This window comes from Eurosta solidaginis, chromosome 1 (genome assembly GCF_040869045.1).
Source record: "Eurosta solidaginis isolate ZX-2024a chromosome 1, ASM4086904v1, whole genome shotgun sequence".
Taxonomy (NCBI): Eukaryota; Metazoa; Arthropoda; class Insecta; order Diptera; family Tephritidae; genus Eurosta; species Eurosta solidaginis.
In genome coordinates, this window is record NC_090319.1 from 96,352,861 (window position 1) to 96,376,278 (window position 23,418).

The window sequence follows — 23,418 nt, forward strand, 5'->3', positions numbered from 1 at the left end:
GGCAAAGGATCATCACATCGATAACACTCCCCAAAGCCTTCGGGGAGTAACCTTAAGACGTGCACGTCGGTGGCGCTACGATACCGACTGTCAAGTCACCCAAAGATTAGGGGTAACGTTCGATAATACTCTCACCTTCAAAGCGCATGCCACCGAAATTGTATCTAAAGTAGAAAGGTGCAATAAAAGCCTTAAGTTGCTTGCCGGGGAAAAGATACAAAATCGTTGATAACCACGTACAAAGCACCGCTCATGTGCTACGAGTTACCAGTTTGGTCGCCTGGGCTTAAAAACACATACCGGAAAAGGCTGCAGGCCTGTCAAAATGTTGCAATCAGAACGGGGGTTAAGAGAACATCTCCATAAGCGCAATGATGAGACTCGGCACCTACCAACACAGCCGTTTGCAAAGGCCCTAAGCAAAATCCACACTGAATCGGTAAACGCCTTTGCCAGGATGCGCCCGGTAAACCCTGTTATCAACATACAATATCCTACTTCCCTATGTCCCGCCCATGTTGAAACTGTCAGTTTCTTTGGACCCGCCTTAGAGGACTTCGATGACAATCTGGGAGTGGTCGTGTCCATTGAATGGAAAGAATCGGGATAGGGAGAAGCATACATCTTTATTTGGGGTTCAGAGCATATGGGAATAGACGGGTCCCAGCTTGTTTGGGCCAAATTAAGAGAATGCGACAGTTGCACATGATCGACCAAGTGGGAAAGCCATTTACCCAAGCACAGAGCTGTAATTCGAGAGCGTTCCAACAACTTATTTCGCTTGAATTTGGTAATTTCAGCCAATATTTGCTGTTGCTGATCGGAATCACTTGCTTCCGACAGCATTAATATAACAAGAACATAATATGATGTACAACGAAAATAAAGCCAAACAAAGGTTGGAACAGAGGGGATTGGAAATATGTCCTTTTTAACATCCCATTGTATGTTGAGCTGTGGTGATGTCTTCATGCATCCATGATCGGAGTCTTCATGCATCCCGATACCTTTTTGCAACATTACAATACATGTTTTGCTGTGTTGATCGGAGACTAATACATTTCATCAGGTTAAAATAATAGATAATAGAAAAATATATGTCCCGAATAATGTCACCTTAAGCTGGGCGCACTGGAGGATCAGAAACGCGTCCTTTCCAACCTCCCTTAAAAGAGTGCCTTCCAGACTAACCCGTTTGTCATGCCAGTAACTATGCTGATCGGGTTCACTTGGCATTCCGACAGCATATTCAATGGTTATGTAGTCAATTGTATTTAGTAGTTTGAGTTTAAGCTTAAACAGCTGTAATAATAAATAAATTAAATTATATTAAAGTGTCGAAGGCCATGTGTAGCTCTTACAACCTTAGACTTAAAAAGAGAGGACTGTTGACTCATGATGGGTATTCTGACTGGCTTCTGGCGTCATATTCCTTTAAATATGGCTTAATCAGTGATAGCAGATGTAGGAATTTGGCGTAGGTTCTAAAAAGCTTAAAGTATTTGCTAAGAGATCCGATTTAATTTATAGCATAGGTCCTAGTTTTTGTTGGGGTTTTTTAGTTTGGTCGTTAAACAAACTTCTGGTAACGCTGCGGACTCATTCAGTCTGTGCGAGGGGTAACAGACCGACCGGTTCAACTAAACCTAACCTAACTTAGCTATCCAATAACTCTACTGTCAACTACTAATCTTTCACAGAATGTGCCCGATACCTGCATTTCGGGTCAATTCCATTTTCTTAAATAGTCAGTGTTTATGAACGGAAATCCAGACGCAGTTCTCCGCTCCTTTGTGCTCACAGTAAGGACTTCAAGCTAGTTTAACTTTGAATAAGAGGACTAACTCACATTATGAAGGGGTAGAAGAAATATAGCTAACCATACGATGGGATCTAGGTTGTTGTTGTAGCGATAAGGTTGTTCCCCGAAGGCTTTGGGGAGTGTTATCGATGTGATGGTCCTTTGCCGGATGCAGATCCGGTACGCTCCGGTAACACAGCACCATTAAGATGCTAGCCCGACCATCTCGTGAACGATTTATGTGGCCACATTAGACCTTCAGGCCATCCCTCCCTCCCGACCCCAAGATCCATGAGGAGCAATCTGGTATTTTAGTCGCCTCTTACGACAGGCATACCTACCGCGGGTATATTCTGCCCCCTAACCCGCTGGGGGTGGGATCTAGGTTCTTGGATAACTACAATGCCTGCAAAAAAGGATCGTCACATTGGTAATGGAAGTAGCTTAGCATTCATCACCCATCATTCCTTACACTAAAATCTAAAACTTCAAAAAAGGAAAGTGAAAAGATAACAAAATAGCCCGTCAGCGTGATTTCCACAAGGCCAATGGATCCGCGTCGGCTCTTTTTATTCCTGCTGGAAGAATCCAACGCAGGCCGAAACCTGTGCTCGACAACGTTTTTAGCAAATACAATTTTTTTTAGTAGGTTATGAAAAAAAAACCTGAAAATCAAAGTCGAAAAAAGTCAAGAAGATGAAATTTCTAAGGCTCGCAAATAATTTTTTTGGGTATGCGTAGTGAAATTTTTTTCCCTGAGCTCAAATCCTATCGAAAAATCGATGGTCGGACTTTCGTCCATACAAATCGACCCACCCTAGCCTACAGTGTGTTGTACTGCTTCGCCATCCTATACTAGTCATTCGTAATAATATAAATTAAAATAATATAAATTTAAATAATAACAATTAAAATGATAAAAAAAAATAAAAACTATAATACTATTTTGGCCGAACTTTTCTTCCAATTTCCCTTCAACTTTTCTACAAATTGCCGGCACTTAGATCTAGCCACTTCGGTGTGGGAGAAGATGCCACTATTATCACACTGCGCCAGTTGTCAATTATTTCGTTCCATTCATTTATTTGTCAATGGGATCCAAAAAGTTGTTTGAGCGCGCATATCTTTCTAGTTGTCAATTATAAGCCTAGATATGACCCCAAAAACCCTTTGACAGTGTCTTTAACTATCGCTAATACAACACCTTTTCTGTCAACATCCCGCCCAGACAGCCAAAGTCAGGCCGATTGCTTTTCAGAAATTCAGTACTAAGGCTTGATAAGAGCGTGCGTGCTTATTCTCTGACCATAAATGGCAATACTTTTTCTAATCCCATGGCGATTGGGTCAATTTGGCGAAGGATATGAAAGTGTGCTTGACTTAACAATCACTTTCAAGGAAAAATTCATGTCGCGATTAAAATGATTGAATTTCTTAATCCTTAACATTAAAATATGTACAAAAGAACGATTTCACTATGACTAACCTGCAAAGTTTCCATGACATAAATATCATTGAGGAATAACATCTAATGCTACTGGAAATCCAATCAGCTTCACTTCTTGCTCCCTACGTCCATGTATTGAATTGAATGCATTGTTGTTGTTCACTATGCAGTCCTGGGTGCAATTCGGTTAAACAAAAAAATTCCAGCAAAATTGTTTTGATTCTTTCACTTAACGCAGATCTTTGCATAAAAATATTTCAAATTTCTCATGTTTTGGGTGCAAAACAAAAATTACTGGTGCTACATATACTAAGGCTAGTTCTTCATCTAAAGGTCTTCTTTCCTTCTTCACGTACCTTTCTTCTACACTTTAACTTTTTCACTTTTCCACTCCTCCTGATGCCTTTTGGCAACACTCTTTGTCTTTTTATGTTTCAACAGCTATTGGTGCTGCTGCTTCTTGTTCTTTTATTGTTCTTTAACAGCGCAGCCTCTTCGCACGGTTCACATTTTTCTGAATGTTTGCTTGCCCACTACTGAGGCCATAGCGGCTGAGGAATCTGCTATCTTTTCACTAGCGTATGCAACTCTTACCAAACTATTTTCACAATGCACAATATGCATATTGCTTAAAATACTTAAAAGCAGTATATTCGTTTATTTCATTTACACAGTGAATAAATAACGGCTTGGATATTGAAGCTTTCAAGTGTAAAGCGTGCACAGCGTTTTGTTTCAAATCGTTAAAACACTTCGCAGTTGTATTTTAAGTGTGCGCCAACAAACTATAATTTAATAATGATTTATCGTAGTCGTGCAGTTTTTACCTTTCCCATAATTTGAAACAAAATTACAAAAATTAAAAGGATTAAAGGTCTAAATGAAGCTGCGGCTTTAATTGTTGCTATTTTTTCTTGTGTGCACTGGCCGTTGTCGTCGACGACTAGAAGTCCTCGCTTTTCCCAAATAATGCACACACGTCTGTACGCACACAATATCGCCGCTAACTTGCTGGCAAATTCGATTCAATGCACGTTTTCTTGTATTTGAATGCTGTGGTTAGCTGCGCGCTCGATTCATACGTTTTTCTTATCACTTTTTTATGAAAATTTATTATAATATATTTTAATAAATTTGTTCTATTTTTGACAATGAATTTTTGCCTCTACTTTCAGTAACGCCATTCAATTCTTAATTTGTTTTCTTCTTATTCTTCGTTAAGAAAGTCCCAACACGTATCGTTAAAAAAGAATCCAACAACTTTCGTTAAACGCGAATTGGAGTAAAAAAGGAAATACACTCTAAGTTCTTTGGTGAACCCGCGGTAGCCCGAGGTCGTCCAAAAACTATGTATTTTCTGTTTCTCTTTCTATAAAAACAGCTTGGAGTATAACGACGGGTGGTATCGCACTGTCAAACCAACAGTCCCAGTAATGCGGAAGCTACTCACGAACGTACGTACCAAAAACGTGTCAGCTGAGTGTGCAATGTAAACGAAAACTCACCGACGTGCAACGCCCGTACGTACGTACCCCGGAACGTAGAAATCAAAACAATTTTGATTTTTTCCGTAAGAACGTGTCAGCTGATCGCTCTCTCACTAGACAGAGTTGCCTAGTAAACTTTTGTGCGCTAATTTTTGACGGTTTGCAGTTTTATGCAAAAACGCCTAATTAAAGTTTGAAAAATTGTGAAAATAATTTGAAATAATTATGTAAAAGTGCTGATTATAAATATTTAATCTATTTATACTTATTTAATAGTATTCCGGCCTTTTACAATATCATAAATTAAATTGGAAAAAGTTGATGTTTCCATAAGCATACATGCAAAATGGTCAATGGCAACAGTGCTTATTTGTAAACAATACACACACAAATATCTTATGTGCATGTACACAGACGCACACATTGATTCCTACGGGCTTGAGAGTTCGGTCAAAAACGTGACACGTGAACCAGATACGGTTAGAAATTTAACATTAAAATGCAACAACAATGTTGTGATCCTGATATTTATTTGGTTCAATTTCTGATCCGTACAGCAGTTCTGGGCTCGAATTACATATTCCGTGATCGAAACGGCAATCGTACGAATGAAGATTACGTGACTGATCGTACGAATGGCAATATTGGTATTATGAGGTACGTTCAGTAACGTATCGTAATTTATGACAGGCAGTAATAGATTGAATGGTGATTTGTAATAGATACTTTGACAGTTAAATGTCATATTCTGATTGTAAATAAGAAAAATTATTTATTTACATTGTGGAATAAATTCCTAAGCAACTTTTAAAAGGAAAAAAGGGGAAAAGAATTGCTTACAAAGAAATTAAAGGCTCCATTACTGATACTTAGCATAGACTTGACTTGACTTGAGAACTGTCACTTATAGTTCTGTTAAATGAACAGTGCATGTTACTGATTACTCAAAACTTGGCAACACTTAACTTGACTTAGAAGTCTGTTGAATTTTAATTTTCTATGTAAGTTCTAAGTGACGTTTACATTTTGAGATGCCATTTGTTTGTTTCCATGTCATTTTGACATTTTGTGATACAAATTGACATTTATTTAAAAGTAAATTTCAAACCTGATTATGATGCCAGATTGTATGCGCTAAGTGGAGTATAATCGTGGCTAAGTTGCCAAGTTTACGCCAAGTCTATGCTAAGTATCAGTAATGGAGCCTTTACACAGGTAATTCTAGTGATGAGTGCACACTTAATAATAAATATAAAAAAGAGATGGAAGAGAGTTCCTCCTCTTGCTTCAATGATATTTTCCTCCGCTGATGTTATCAATTTCTCCTCGTATGGTCCACCACCAGTCCGAGACTTTGAGCTCCGGTTAAAAGTTAGTTTTCGCTTCGCTTGGTATTTTTGGTCAGCATATATGTACATACCTACAAATTATAAATATCACAGAATTACAAATTATCATACCAAGAGATGAGTGTTCCGATCGGTTGTTTGATTTACCTTTCTCCACATTTTTGCATCTTTCATAGGTTGGCCTACAGCGTTAAGTTTTTTAGATAGATCCTCCCACAATCGTTGAGATGTCGCCTTTCCTTGCGCACAATTTGGTATGATGTTTTTGGCCAGGTTGGGGTGCTGCTGCATAAATTCTCCCATCATCTCCTTTTGCTTATAATTAAGCTTATTTAGATGCGTCCTTTGGGGAAACAAACATTTTATATTATAAATACTTTTAACTAATTTTATATTTATTTACTTACATTATTAAACCCGAAATTTTCCTTTTAATGTTTGATAAAATTTTCCTTTTTAGTTGTGCTAAGATCACTTTACTTTTATAAAAACAAATTTAAAACGTAAGAACTATAAATTAATTCGTTTAATTTTCAAACTACAACCAATTTTTAATGCACTCGAACGTCTTTTTGCTATCGTATGAAATTTTTTGACGTTTACGATTTGTTGTGTACGTTCACCGAATTTCGATAGCAGCTATTCGTTCACGTATCACGTAACACCAAATAAGTACTTTTAAGAGACGAGTGTTCAGTTCACGGAATACGTAATTCGGGCCCTGTTCGTATCGTTTCCTGTAGTAGATTTTTCGACAGCTAACCACTTTTGAGTTGGTAGCACTCATGGCTCAACTATATGGTTGGCTCATCTCTACAGTTTGTTCAGATTGTCAAAATCAGCGTGTTGGTGTTAGACGAATGGAATGAAAACGAAAACTTAGAAGCTTTTGTGTGTAGTAAGAAAATGTTGTCAATTTGTTGGTTTCATTTTGAGTTCGTCATCTCCTTCTGACAATCCCTACTCCAGTGAAATGAAAAAAATATAGTCAGCTGATGAGATGAGCCGACCACATAGTTGAAATATGGTAGCACTGAAATAATATGCCTGTCGGAAGAGGCGACTAAAATACCAGATTCAAGGGGCTGTGTAGCGCAACCCTTCAGGGTTCCAGCGCAATATATAGCTTCTCCAAGCCCAATTGTCAACCTCACCTATCCGCGGCGAATCCTGTTTCATTAACAGACGAAGCTCTGGCGAACCCCAAGCGCCCCATGAAACTTGGGCGGGGATAGAGGGATGGACTGAAGGTTTAACGTGGCCATATAAATCGTTCCCGAGATGGGCGGGATAGCACCTTAATGATGCTGTGTTACCGAAGCGTACCGGATCTGTATCCGGCAAATGACCATCACATCGATAACACTCCCCAAAGCCTTCGGGGAACAACCTTATCGCTACAACAACAACAACAACAAAGAACCTCCTTACAAACATGTATAACTGCAACACATAATTACATACGAAGTATGTGATGTATAGAAGATTAATATATGCGAAAGAAGGCAATTGGGAAAAGCTTTACAACAACTAAGGCATGACGTAGCTGAATGCGTTTGTAACCATTTCAACTATCGTAGGAGTGTGGGTTCGCATCCCTCTCCCGGGAGAAAAGGCTTTGAAGAGAGTTTCAAGGTATAATCGAAACAGCTGTCGCCTTGTCCGTCCTGATGTCACGGTGTTAAAATTTTTCCCAAATTATTAAATAAATTATAAAATTAAACTTCCTTGAAATAAATGTTTTCATACATTTGAAGCAATACGGGCAATCCCCGATTAACTCTTACAAACAGACAACATTTGGTTAATTCGTTGTATTTCTATAAATAGAACAAAAAAAAAACAGCAACAATAACAGTTTCTCTGAAGCCGACTTACAAACATGCATAACTTCAACACATAATTACATACGAAGTATGTGATGTATAGAAGATTAATATATGCAAAAGAAGGCAATTGGGAAAAGCTTTACAACAACTAAGGTATGACGTAGCTGAATGCGTTTGTAACCATTTCAACTATCGTAGGAGTGAGGGTTCAAATCCCACTCCCGGGAGAAAAGGCTTCGAAGAGATTTACAAGGTATAATCGAAACAGCTGTCGCCTTGTCCGTCCTGATGTCACGGTGTTCAAAATTTTCCCAAATTATTAAATAAATTATAAAATTAAAAATTCTTTGAAATAAATGTTTTCATACATTTGAAGCAATACGGGCAATCCCCGATTAACTCTTACAAACAGACAACATTTGGTTAATTCGTTGTAGTTCTATAAATAGAACAAAAAAACAGCAACAATACCAGTTTCTCTGAAGCCGACTTACAAACATGCATAACTTCAACACATAATTACATACGAAGATGTTTAGAAGATTAATATATGCATAAGAAGGCAATTGGGAAAAACTTTACAACAACTAAGGCATGACGTAGCTGAATGCGTTTGTAACCATTTCAACTATCGTAGGAGTGCGGGTTCACATCCCACTCCCGGGAGAAAAGGCTTTGAAGAGATTTACAAGGTATAATCGAAACAGCTGTCGCCTTGTCCGTCTTGATGTCATGTTGTTTAAATTTTTCCCAAATTATTAAATAAATTATAAAATTAAAAATTGCTTGAAATAAATGTTTTCATACATTTAAAGCAATACGGGCAATCCCCGATTAACTCTTACAAACAGACAACATTTGGTTAATTCTTTGTAGTTCTATAAATAGAACAAAAAAACAGCACCAACACCAGTTTCTCTGAAACCGCCTTACAAACATGCATAACTTCAACACATAATTACGTACGAAGTATGTGATGTATAGAAGATTAATATATGCAAAAGAAGGCAATTGGCAAAAGCTTTACAACAACTAAGGCATGACGTAGCTGAATGCGTTTGTAACCATTTCAACTATCGTAGGAGTGCGGGTTCGCATCCCACTCCTGGGAGAAAAGGCTTTGAAAAGATTTACAAGGTGTAATTGAAACAGCTGCCGCTTTGTCCGTCCTGATGTCACGTTGTTTAAATTTTTCCCAAATTATTAAATAAATTATAAAAATAAAAATTGCTTGAAATAAATGTTTTCATACATTTAAAGCAATACGGGCAATCCCCGATAAACTCTTACAAACAGACAACATTTGGTTAATTCGTTGTAGTTCTATAAATAGAACAAAAAAACAGCAACAATACCAGTTTCTCTGAAACCGCCTTACAAACATGCATAACTTCAACACATAATTACATACGAAGTATGTGATGTGTAGCAGATTAGTATATGCAAAAGAAGAAAATTGGGAAAAACTTTACAACAACTAAGGCATGACGTAGCTGAATGCGTTTGTAACCATTTCAACTATCGTAGCAGTGCGGATTCGAATCCCACTCCCGGAGGCTTTAAAGAGATTTACAAGGTATAATCGAAACAGTTGTTGCCTTGTCCATCCTGATGTCATTTCCGTCCTGTTCATTTTCCCAAATTATTAAATAAAAAAAAAAAAAAAAAAAGATAATTTGGTGCTACCCGCTCTCATAAAGTTGATCCAGATCGTTACAATGAGATTTGATCGTGAGCCAGAGCTCGATAACGCAATGGAACGCTCCTATTATGGAGGGAGCACTTCGCTGCCCTCCTCTCCAGGGACGATGAATCCAATCCCACAATCCCTGCTCTCCTCTCCAGGGACGATGAATCCTATCCCGCAATCATTGATGATGGAATCAATTATGACGAACTCAGAATAACAATAACCAGATTAAAAAAGAATAAGTTCGGGGGCGCTGATGGATTGCCTGCGGAGCTATTCAAATAGGTTGGCAAAGAGTTGATATGGTGCATGCATCAGCTTCTTTGCAAAGTATGGTTAGACTAGTGCATGCTTCACTATTGGAATCAAAGTGTTCTTTGACAATAAGCCTTCTTAATATCGCATAAAGGCCCCGTCAAGTGTATTGTGTGAAAGATTGAAGCCCACCGTGAATCGGCTGATTGGACCTTATCAGTGGGGCTTCGGACCTGATAAATCTACCATCGACCAGATTGTCACAATGCGATAAATCTCTGAGAAAACTTGCGATAAAAGAATAAATACACATCACCTATGCCGCTATGTCTGTTTCACCGAAAAACATATACGACTACGCAAAATATTGTTAAGCAACACCATCAGCTCAGACCACATGTCAGTTACAGTTCGTTAAAGGAAATGTATAAAGGAACGAACATCTTTTTAATAGACGATTACAAAAACCAGTCCAAGTGTTCTCGCTTTTCTCTCACGTTTTTTTGTCGCTTCTTGCATGGAACTGCCCATGTCTTATTGCGCATTCACGAGTCCAAAATTGCTTCGTTCTGTGCATCAATGTCATAGTTGACTCTTGAACGAATAAAAAAAGAGCGACAAAAAAAGAGCTAAAGGAAAAGAGTCAACTCATACGTCATAAAAATAGCTGATCTAATGATTACATGCGCAATGCGCAATCTTGTGTGATTTGTGAATGCATGTCGCTATTCGCACTCCAGTGCCATCTCGGTATAAAGTATGCATAAATATGTGTGTCAAACGGGATTATCGTCCAGCGCCATCTGTGTGTAAAGCATCTATTCAAGTTTGCTAGCGTTTGGCACAGGCAGAAAATATAAACAATGTATGTGGTATGTGGCATTCAAACTTTCTAAGTGAAGCAGTTTGATTTTTCTGGTTTTGCAGAGGATAACAGAATTCTTGTGTTTGGCGTTTGGCAGAGGAACTTAACAGAATTCTTGTGTTTCGAGGAGGAAACTAACCCCCCCCCCCCCTTCCCCTTGCCATACACCCCCACAACAACCCCACATACCCACCCACCAACCACCCACCCAACCCACAAAAGAAAGCAGAGTATTTTTACTTATCTCATTTTATTGCCTAAAGAAAGCAGAGTATTTTGCCAGAAAACGGAAAACCTATTTTAAATAAACATAACATGGAACATGGTTTAAAATAGCCGTGTTTTTTTTACACGCGTATACGTTTCGTTTACGCGTGAAAAAACGCCTATCCTCGCTTAGATAATGCTTAGGAGACCCATCTAGCGGCTGTGGTTAAACAACTATCTACAGCAATAGGGTGTATCGAAAAGCGGAGACACAACGCTCTGATGGCCATAGGGTATAACATATAGCTGTATCAGTTGCGATGAATTGTGGACACACATAGAATACATAGAATTAGTGTAGAGGGTGAAACAAAGACACATATTTCAGTTACATCTGAGTATAATGCGTATTGAAATTTAGTAGGACAAAATTTATGCGCAGCAATTTCAGAGGTGTATTTAAAGTTTGTCACTTAGCAGTCCATCTAAAGTTTAAACGTAAACGGATATACGCGTGTTAAAAAACACGGCTGATATACAATAAAAATTTATACAACAATTTATTTTAATTTCGGAAATAGTAACAAAGCTGAAAGCAAAAAGCAAAGCAAAACGTTGCAAATATCAGGTCTCAAATTCTAACAGGTAACAGGTGCAAGGTTGCAACAAGCATTTGAGATTGTATGCTTTTTTATTTGATTTGATACATCAACTTGCGGCGCGCAGTACGATTTTGACATTTGTCCATCGAATTTACAAGAACGAAGTACTTGGACTATTATTTATGTTCGCAAGTAGTGGCTGCCACCTCACCCTAGTTCCACCATGTGCCATGGTTGCTTTCAAATTTCAAAGAAGAAACCGTCCAATGAGAGAAATATGATAGAAAATAACTGTGAATATTCATGGCCCATGTTTGCTTTCAAATTTCAAAAATGAGATTTCAACGGCCGTCTCATTATTCGATTAATTTATTTCAATTCGGTCGGTCGAGATTGCAATTTGGTTTTTCTTTAAACTTTAAACTATTAATTTAGAAAATGCCGAAATTTCGAAAGTGTCGCGTTCTCGCTTGTACTTCCGATAGCACATCGAAAAACGTAACTTGTTTTCGTTTTCGAGGAGTAAGGAGGAGCAACAAACGTGGAGGGATAATCTGCAAATCCCCACTTATGAAGACCTTCCCCGTAAAAATTCATTTGTCTGCAGCTGTCATTTTGAGGAAGGTGTAAGGTTGGGGAAATGTTTAAAGCTTAGTGCTATCCCCACCCTTAATTTAGGTAAGTTCTTTGTAATATACATATATATATACATACTTCTGTATTGTGTGTAGCTAGCACGTTAGAAGTGAATGGTGAATGCTACTTTAGCTCACAACTTCGTCCAAAAATATCGTTAGAGGTGTCAATACGCGCTTTGGACCCAGGATCACGAATCCGAAAGCGGAAATTGAAAATATTATTTCTTTCCGGAGATATTTGCAAACAAAATTGAAAATTTTCATGTGGTTCTGTAATTTTGATGATTTTGTAGTACCCACAAAAAAAAAACTGCGCTTATATATTTTTGGCCTCCAAACCAGTGTTTGTTTGCTATTTGAATTTGATAATTCTTTTATATATTTCTATATCTAGACCTGTGAGATGTGTTAAATTATTTTTAGCCTAATTTATGTTAACTTTTTTTGGCGATTGTACTAGAATCGAAGGTTTCTGTATCAGCAGATATAACAATAATATAGTAAGAAAAAACCACGATTGAGGGTGTTTTCATTAGATCCTTGCCCAATTGGTTATAATTTAACACCTGTTGCAACAAATTCATCCAATTTCTTTGGATATTTCGGCGCAAGTATAATTTTTTCTCATTTTCTCATTCCTCAAATACAATTTGCCTCGCGGGTTTGCCGCCAAGTAATTCACAACTAGCGGCAGCAGCACTGCGCGACACTTCCCTATGCGGCTTTTTTTGCTTAGTTGATCAAATTTGAAGCGCTGTGCCGGGTCGCGCAGTGGTGATGACGCTAAATGTGAATTGCCCCATAAGCATACATGCAAAGAATATTTTGCAGTGAATTGCAGTGCTGCGTAGTGCAGCCTAATATGGCCTTACCTTAAGCATATATGACACTACTTTATTTTTGCTTGGATTCCAAGCTAAAAAAACTGACGAAACTTTATCGGAACTTCAAAACACAAAAACAAATTCTATCATGAATAAAATTAAAGCAAAAAACTTTTTTAAAAATAAGCTTTTATTATTGGTTAATAAAATTAACTAAAAAGTAAACAATAAATTGACTCTAAAGAAATATAACACTTTATAAGTTCATTGTAACCTTTAACGATAATTACGTTTTTTCGTCTGCGACAAAAAAATTCTATATTGTACATAATTATATATTTTTAACATTAAAACTTTACACCTAAATTATTAAATCTTACAGTTTATATCACAGTCCTAATTGTTCTAATAAAAACCGTGTTAAATTTTGATGGTATAATTAAGTACATTTAGGATCTCCTTTTCTTGCTATCGCAATGTAACACGCTTTTATTAGAACAATTACTACTGTGATATAAACTGTAAGATTTAATAATTTAGGTGTAAAGTTTTAATGTTAAAAATATATAATTATGTACAATATAGAATTTTTTTGTCGAAGACGAAAAAGCCTAATTATCGTTAAAGGTTACAATGAACTCATAAAGTGTTATATTTCTCGGTGAAAATTCGCACACTCACACGATTCAGTTTCAAAAAAAAACTTTAGATTATTTAACTCAAATTTTAAAGTGAGACAATCCTTACGAATTTATATATATAGAATATATAAGGCGTTTCTGTTGTTACTAAAACAATAGTTTTATTTATATTAAAGCTTTTATCATTTTTTTTTTAACTTTGAAAAAACTCCGAACACCACTCGGCACGTGCTCACCTTGGCATTGGGTAACAAATACTAATAATAAATCAGAAAAAATCCACATTCATAACCAACAAATTTTCTCTGTGGCAGAGATCGGCATTAGCTAAGTTTTTTGATACTCTAATATCATAATCGAATGAGCCAAGACCCCGCATTCCGGAATTGTTGTATTTGTAATCGAATTTGAAAAAAAAGTTTGATGACGTAGCGCTTTTGAAGTTTTTCGATTTATTACATTTCTCTCATATTTCGCTAACAGTGTTCGGAGTATTTAAAACTGTTACCTGAGCAAACGACTACGCCGGAGTAAAATAAAATTTTCGGAGTATATTTTTTCTTCCTTTTTGAAAGCGGGCGACCAACTAACATCAAATTGATTAGGTGGCTTGGCAAACCTTTTGATTGTGTTTTTGCCATAAAATGTTTCTTAGTAAAAAAAGTTATCTGCCTTATCAGATGCACGTGTAGGATGCCCCATTAATGCTCCCATTAACCCACCACATTCTATATCCCCGGATATTTATCGCGAAAAAATATTATTATTTTCGGTTACCATACATGTTTCATGCTCTTTTAATGACAGAAGGTTTCAAGACCGGGGCAGATTCCTGTAGGAACTATAATGGCGACCTGTTAACTGACATACAGAGTGATGGGGAAGACGAACCCGATACCCCGATCGCCGATGATGAAAAACACTCCCCGGCATCCAATATCACGGCTAAAAATCACAAGGTGCCAAGTAATGACGGGATTCCCGCCGGGCTGTTCAAACATGGAGGCGAAGATAAAGAAGCAAAAAAAAGTGAGTATTGCAGTAAATTTGGACAAGACGAAGTACTTGCTGTCCTCGTGACCTTTGTAGCTACGTCACTGTTGACGGATATAAATTCGAGACTGTGAAGGATTTCGTTCATTTGGGAAGCAGCATTAAAAGCAAAAACAATGTTGGCTTAGAAATCAAACGGAGAATTACTTGCCAACTAGTGTTTCTTCAGGCAATTTAAAAGTAAAGTCCTCCCTCGACGAACAAAATTCTCGCTCTATAAGTCACTCATAATACCTGTCCTGATGTATGGCTCGGAATCATGGAAGGTGTCGAGAGAAGATGAAATGGCTCTTGGAGTATTCGAGAGAAAAGTTTTCCGGAAGGTTTATAGTTATATCCGTGATGTCGACGGCGAGTGTCGAAGGAGGTATAATGATGAGTTATATGAGCTTTACGCAGACATGACGATAGTGCAACGATTGAAAATCCCAAGGCTTCGCTAGCTAAGGCATGCTATGCGGATGAACGAATACGCTCCGGCAGCTTGTAAACAGAGGAAAGAGTTGGGAGAGACAGTTGGAGGAAAATTTTACATCGGTTGGTCCCCCAATTGGCGACTATTATCGCAAAACAGGGTTAGCTGACCTCACTGACTCAACGTACTTCCAGAAGTGCTGTATGTTAAATTTTGCCAGGATTTACAGATCACACCCGAACACATTTTTGGCTTACATTTTACTTCTTCTTTTCTCATTCCGTACGAAAAAAGTACAAAAACTGTGAGCAAAATGTGAAGAAACATGTATGAAGACATAAACATAGAATTCACGTCATTTCATCCAATCGTCACTTGTAAACTATCAGCTTTTCATACGTATACAATAAAAACTTCAACCAAAAGATATTAGGTAGTAATACTACTTATGTAAGAACGGAGCAAAATACTCCGATTGGAATAAAGTCTGAACACTGCGTCAGTAATGAAACATGTTGTCAAAAGCGTGACGTCACGCCGAGAAAATTTATTTCACGGCTAACTATGATTTTTTGCTCTCTCATTTTTTAATGCGGGATCTGTTTATTGGTTCATGATCTAATATATCCGCAGCAATTTGGGTATGAGTATGTATAAAACAACCAAGCGCAGCTAGCCTGATCTATTCGTTTACATACAAAAATTATTGTGTAAGTATAAGCTATGATGTATATGGTTACAAGCTACAACGGTCTCTCACGAACTATTCTCGTGTTTGGTTTGTTTTCGTATGAAATTTTAATTGAAATACGAAGAAAAAGTTTGCTTCGAAGGGTGAATTTCAAAGCGCAACTGCTAGCTCAGGTAATCAGTTATCAGCTGAGTGAAAGAAATTGTGCTTTTGAAACGATACGTTGAGCCAACTGTCAACAACCCATCGATAAAAACGTCGCGGATATCAGCATCTTCGGTTGTCAGATCTTTCGCGTTCAACGCTAACGCGGTGTCAGGATGAAAAAAGACTCTCAACCCAATTACTGATACGAATCGCTACGTTTGAATAACCCTGACTGAGTATGAGTACACGATTTTTTATATCATGATCCGAATATATTGGGGCATATGATATGTGACTAAGTTAGTTGAAGCATTTTTGACAGAGAGCACATATAAAATTGTGTCAAACAGTGTTAACTAACTTAAAATCATATTTTATTGTGACTTTGCCTATGTCGCGTTCAGTTTGCAACTACTCATTGCAGATCTCTGCTCTGTGGGTTAAATCCATGGTACAATAACCAGGTAAAAGCATCAGAGTTGCATTTTATATGTTTTTTTATTCGAAGGTGGTCATAAAATGTCAAACTTTGTTTATGTTTACATTTTTTGTTTATTTACTTTTGATGTGAAAATTTATTAGGTAATTTTTACTTTAGCTCACAACTACTAAAACTCGTCCAAAAATATCGGGAGAGGTGTCAAAAGATGCGCTTTGGAACCAGGACCACGAATCCGAAAACGGATATTGAAAATTTTATTTCTTTCCAGATATATTTACAAAGTTGAAAATTTTCATGTGGCTGTTGTAATTTTGATGGTGTCGCGTACCCGCAAAAAAAAAATGTGGGTAAAAGAGTTTTGCGCGGATATAGATTTGGTCTCCCATGGTAATTTTTTATAAGCGCGGCCGAAGGCCGCCAACGCAGAACGGTGTTCTGCGCAAAATTACTTTCTTTAAAATTCTTTTTTCGGTTTTTCGTTAATATCTTTTGAACGAATTAAAATTTTTATTTTCCGCCTTCGAATTATTAATACTGATGTCAAGGCGCGTCGTTTGACACCTCTCTCGATATTTATTGTAGCGTATTAGCAGTCGACCCCTCAACTAGACTATTACCTGCGCAAAAATACTATGGATTCCACCCCCGGTTTCGGAGCGCTCCGGTGCCATTTTTCAATTTTAATTTTCGCTTTCGGATTCGTCGTCCTGAGTCCAAAACGCATTTTTTTGACACCTGTCCCGATATTTTTGCACGAGTTTTTGCAGTTGTGAGCTAAAGTAAAGAATTACCCCGCAAGATCAAGGACGAGGAAAAATTGGGAAAAAGCTTGTGGCGTTAGCTTCCCTAAAATGTCTTAATTTTTTCGCTCCATTTTCAAGCCTGTGACCTTATTGTGGGAGCTCAGAGAGTAAATTTGATACCCAACTCCACTCCATCGCTATATTTACCGTCTTTGATGTAAATATTGTTTCCCAAATTTAGTAAGATAAAAAATATAATATAATTTTATATATGACTTAGCAGTGCTAATCAAGAGTTTGCAAAAAAAACGGAAGTTATCTCATCGTCCCCAACGGTCATTCCTACAGTTATCTACCAAAATATCGGGCAATACTTTCGCCGCTACAATGTGAAGGAAGGATGAAGGATAACTAATAAAGTCCCTTCTACATGATCGCTTTTTTTTAAGTGACAATGTTGGAGCGAAAGGTCAATACTTCGCACGGAACAGCTGCAGCACAAACGGATATGCATGATGTACCACGAATAAGTCGTGAAACCCAGACGCAGTAACCTCCCCTAGTTTCAGGGCCACCATTAGTTTACAAAGAGCGAAGATATACTATACAGGTATACGCAAAACGGCCCTTATCAGGGCCACCACTAGTCAACAAAGAGAAAAAAAATGCTAAACAATTATACCTACGAAAAGCGACCCTTATCAGCGCCACAAACAGTTTGCGAAGAGAAAATATTGCTAGACAATTATGTTTTACATGCTATAGATTTACTTTTGGATTATTTATATCATCCATATGATGACAAGAAAAAAACTGGAGTATAACCGATACTGGAGTTGAAAATGGAAATATTCCAAGCCGAACTTTTACCGTAGCAGGTATCGATACCAGATCCAACCTAAAGCCAGAAGGAAAACCCGGAACCGTAATTGAAGTCAGTACTACAACCGAACTAGTATACAAAAATTAAACCGAAAGCAAAATCGGTTCCGAACAGAGGAGCCAAAAGAAAAATTGGATCAAAACAATCATGCAATGGCGCTGAACCCGAAAGTTCTGTACTTATATCGACCTCTAACCTGTTTGTTTAATGCGTCCCTGAAGCAAGGGGTATTCCCCAAGAAGTGGAAAGAATCATTCATTATACCACTGCATAAAAATGGAAGCAGAACGTGGGTTATAAATTATAGGGGAATAGCCAAACTCAACACTATTCCTAAGCTATTTGAATTGATTATCACAAAACAGATTGCTTTTAGAGTATCTTCATTAATTGACTTTTCACAACATGGCTTTTGCAAGGGTAAATCAACGGTGTCCAACTTGCTCGAGTTTACAACCTTTGTATCCAACAGTTTTAAGACTAATTGAGAAGTTATGTTATTTATACTGATTTTAGTAAGGCATTTGATAAAGTTTCTCATTCTATACTTTTATTCAAACTTGATCTGTTAGGATTTCCTCCTTTGCTTCTATCTTGGGTTTATTCTTATGTGAGGGAAGGAAAACAAACAGTTATATTTAATAATTGTTGGTCTCGGTTCATAAACGTAACTTCTGGTGTTCCCCAAGGCAGCCATCTTGGTCCGGTTTTGTTCCTGTTGTTCATTAATGACCTTCCTAGTGTTTTGAAGAGCTGCAAGCCGTTGATGTACGCTGATGATGTGAAGCTTGTTATGCCTATCCGCTCACCCGTGGATAGGGCATGTCTTCAGGCTGATCTGAATAGTCTTGGTGACTGGTGTAATGTAAACGCCATGTCACTAAACCTACCTAAATGTAAGTTCATGTGTTTTACAAGGAAGTCCTTCCAATCCCATGATTATGTTATTGGCGACTATGTAATCAAGCAAGTCACTAATTTTATTGATTTAGGCGTTACAATGGACCCAAAACTCGATTTTAAACTTCATATTGAATCTTGCGTGAATAGCGCTAAAGGTACTTTGGCTTTCGTTAAACGTTGGTCTAAAGAATTTAATGACCCATACGTTACAAAAACTCTTTTTACATCATTGTTCAGACCTACTTTGGAGTATGCTTCAATAATTTGGAATCCGCGCTATCAGGTTCATTCTGACAAGCTGGAATCGGTCCAGAAACAATTTTTGCTTTTCGCTTTGAAACACTTACCATGAGATCCTTCTAAAAATCGTCCGCCCTATTGCAGCCGGTTAAAACTAATACAGCTACCCACATTGCAGAGCCGCAGGGAGATGCTTGGTGTCTTATTTATTGTTAAATTAATAAGAGGGTCAATAAATAGTCCATTTTTGCTTGGTGAAATTAAGTTTAATGTTCCTATTAGGCCATCTAGACATTTTCAATCCATTTTTGTAGCTACATGCAGGTTGAATTATGAAATGCACGAACCACTTCACTGTCTATGTCGTGATTTTAATAAACACTTTAAAATTTAGACGTCTGCGACTCGTTTCTTGGTATTAAAAAATACCTTTTAACTACATTAAATTTGTAATTCGAAATGAAGCAAAGAACGCTAAACCGGGTTATACTGTTCAACCCTCTGCTTTAAATTTGAAGTACCAGTTACTTGAAACTTGTTTGCAAAATTGCGTTGTGATAATTATTTTTATATGTATGCAATCAAATTTACTCTGTATAAATTCTATTCTGTATATATTTTATCTACTATTAATTTGCTTTATTGTCAATTTCATAAATTATTATTTACTAGCTCCTTCATGAGTACATTTTAACACATTTACAACATTTTACCTTTTGCTTACTTCTCTAAGTTTTTAATTGAAATGGTCAAGCGTTTAGTTCAATACTGTTTAAATATTACTTTAAATTTGATGACTGCTTATGTTGTTTATATCGTGTATTACATCTGAGATTTAAGTGTCGGTATATTTGGTCTGTATAATTGTTTAATTTGTAGACTGATAAATAAATAAATAAATAGCGACTCATTTGAAATTTTCAACACACCCGTGCTTTTTTTAATTAAAAAAGATTACATCTAAAGACATGGAGTATATATCCTTCAAAGAAATCTGCACCTCAAATACCGACACGACGAGTTTCCAACGTTAAACGTTATTATGTATATATGTATCTTCGATATTTATTAGGTTACAAAATTACTAAATTTTTGCTTTACAAAATACATGAAATTTTTAAATAAATCAGTATTTATTCAAGAACATACTATTAACTCAGCATTTTATATACAATCTCATCCCAAATTTTCAACATCTCTTAGAGACAGTAACGTTAGTATTCATACATACATGTATTGAAAATAAGGTCCACTACAAAAAACATTTAGCAATAGCATTTCCCAATATAATTTTAATACTACAAAATAACGACCTTAGGCAGATAAAGTAGGAACAATATAATTCCTAAAAAGTTGTATCTCACTTTACATTGAACTCCTTTGGAATATAAATACATACACTAAAAGATGCATACGGTCCCTTATTTATATATCATAAACAAAATTAATGTTGCGACCATTGGATATTTTTCAAATCAATTGGTTCTAGAACCATCTCCCATAATGGAGACATTTCACGTAAACGTTTGACATGTTTGGTGCAGGTATCGGTAATATAATCAACCTCTTCAATGGTGGTAAAACAACAAATACCAAATCTATAAAAATTTAACAATAAATTACTCTCAAATTAACTAAACAATTCAGTACGGAAACTCGTATACCTTATTGAACTATGTGCCAAATCCTCATCAGTTCCAATCGCACGTAGGTTCCAGTGATGCAGAAGTACATGCTGAGGCACTAGACAACGCCACATCTTTTAAGGCCATAAGTAATGATAAATTTAATAAACCACTATACCTTTGCTCTGGTTCACCATTACATATACTATGTGATGATCTTGAAGTGATGCGATCATATAAACGTTTCGACAGAAAATCTATAAATTTGTTATCATATTCCATTTCTTTGAGTGCAAGATAACATGCAGCACCAAATCCAATAACAATAATCTGAAGGCGGAAAAGAAAAATTTTAGCTCGCTTAAAAGATATTCCCAAAAAACCGAAAAATGACCCGGAGTGCTTCGAGACCGGGGTGGGATCCATAGTATTTTTGCGCTGGCGGCCTTCGGCCGCGCTTATAAAAAATTAATCTGGGTGGATCCAACACCGGTTTGGAGACCTGCGCAAAACACTTATGTCCACAATTTTTTTTGTGGGTACCAATATCATCAACATTACAACGCGCCCATGAAAATTTTCAATTGAAAATTTTCAACTTTTGCAAATATCTCTTGTCCAACACAAAATAATTTACCTCCGCCTTCTGATTATTGTTGTCGAGGTCAATGCGCGTTTTAACACCTCTCTCGATATTTATGGACGCATATTATCAGTGTCATGCTGTCGTATAGAATTACCAAGAGTTGATGCGCTGGTAACGTTGAAGAAGTGATTCGGCTTCTATATGTAAATAAATAATAACAATAAATTAAATATATATCATTTAAAAATCAGCTAATTACCTTTATTTTCCATTAAAAATTCCTTTTTCCTCCAGCTTCATCAGCAAACCAACTTTTTTCTTTTTTTGTTTTGGCTTTGTTGACGAAAATTACATGTGACATTTTTCTTCTTCCATCACTTTTGACAGAAGAAACTGAAAGAACGATTGACAGTTTATGTACAATCGGCAACAACAAAATACACGGGAGGGTTGCATTTTCGCTAATGCTTCTACCTGGTAATTGTACCATGGGTTAAATCTGTTTTAAAATAATAGCCGTGTTTTTTTTACACGTAAACGTCTATGGCGGCCACCGTGGTGTGATGGTAGCGTGCTCCGCCTATCACACCGTATGCCCTGGGTTCAACTCCCGGGCAAAGCAACATCAAAATTTTTAGAAATAAGGTTTTTCAATTAGAGGAAAATTTTTCTAAGCGGGGTCGCCCCTCGGCAGTGTTTGGCAAGCGCTCCGGGTGTATTTCTGCCATGAAAAGCAGTCAGTGAAAACTCATCTGCCTTGCAGATGCCGTTCGGAGTCGGCATAAAGCATGTAGGTTCCGTCCGGCCAATTTGTAGGGAAAATCAAGAGGAGCACGACGCAAATTGGAAGAGAAGCTCGGCCTTAGATCTCTTCGGAGGTTATCGCGCCTTACATTTATTTATTTATTTATTTATTAAACGTCTATACGCTTATACTTTATATGGACTGCTAAGCGTCAAACTTTAAATACACCTCTGAAGTTGCTGCGCATAAAATGAGTACTACTAAATTTCAATACGCATTATACTCAGATGTAACTGAAATATGTGTTTTTGTTTCACCCTATACACTAATTCTATGTATTCTATGTGTGTCCAGAATTCATCGCAACTAATTTAGCTATATTTTATACACAGGCATACAACAGAGGGTCGTGTCTCCGCTTTTCGGTACACCCTGTAGCCGTAGCTAGTTGTTTAACCACTGTCGCTAGATGGGTCTCCTAAGCATTATCTAAGCGAGGATGGGCGTTCTTTTCACGCGCAAACGTAAACGTATACGCGTGTATAAAAAAACGGCTAATATTCCAACTTTCGCTTAGCTAATATTCCATCGCCAAAAATCTGTAAAACAAAATCAAGTGCGCAGAAAAGTATGCAACACTTACCGATAACAGCCTAACCGCGTTTGCGTTCGTTGTATCACAAAATTTTTACACTTTGAAAATGACGGCTGTTGTTTGCAAGGTTGCATTACTTTGAGTCCTTGTTTCCATCTGGATTAACAAAGTCATGAGCCTGGGCATTCGCGCAATTTTACTGATGTAAATTGCATGGCGCCAGCGCCAATGCGGTGCCAGCTCAATGGTAGCTCATTGACGAAATGACTCCAATCGAATTTTTGACGCTACTTAGTAGTGAGTGCGTAGTACATTTCACTTGCGCTTTGAGTGAAACGACTTTTGTGTGTCAGGCACAAGTTTGGTGTTATTGGCGCTACTGGCAATGATGACACTGAGCTGATGACAGTAGCGCTGGTAGTTCAGCTTTGATGACCCGTGCAAATTATTATGGCTTTGACCGTGTATTTTATTATGGTGTATTTGCACCAAATAAATGCTGCGGATATACCAACCGGCGTCATTTTTGAGTTGTATATTTTAGATTTAATGCACAATTAATATGGGTGTGTTTGAGCGGCCAAATAATAACAGTAGTATTGCTAAAGTGCTGCTAAGTTGATGGAATGTCGCTAATTTCCTAGCGATGATCAATAGATTGTCAATATTTCGTTCAACGGACGCGCGAAATTGCCACATCTGCTCAAATTTTCCA

General features: G+C 37.2%; 2 protein-coding genes across 2 annotated transcripts in view; one reads left to right on the top strand and one right to left on the bottom strand.

The window, feature by feature from the left end:
- pygo (pygopus) overlaps positions 1 to 4,443 on the bottom strand; it is a 35,013-nt gene extending 30,570 nt beyond the window's left edge. Inside the window, exon 1 of the mRNA XM_067759237.1 lies at positions 3,288 to 4,443. The gene's annotated coding sequence lies outside the window, so the exon portion shown is untranslated. The remainder of the gene's footprint in view (positions 1 to 3,287) is intronic.
- The window catches only part of LOC137236526 (cell division cycle 5-related protein-like), a 276,855-nt gene that overhangs the window by 168,915 nt on the left and 84,522 nt on the right, over positions 1 to 23,418 (top strand). The gene's annotated exons all lie outside the window — the stretch shown is intronic.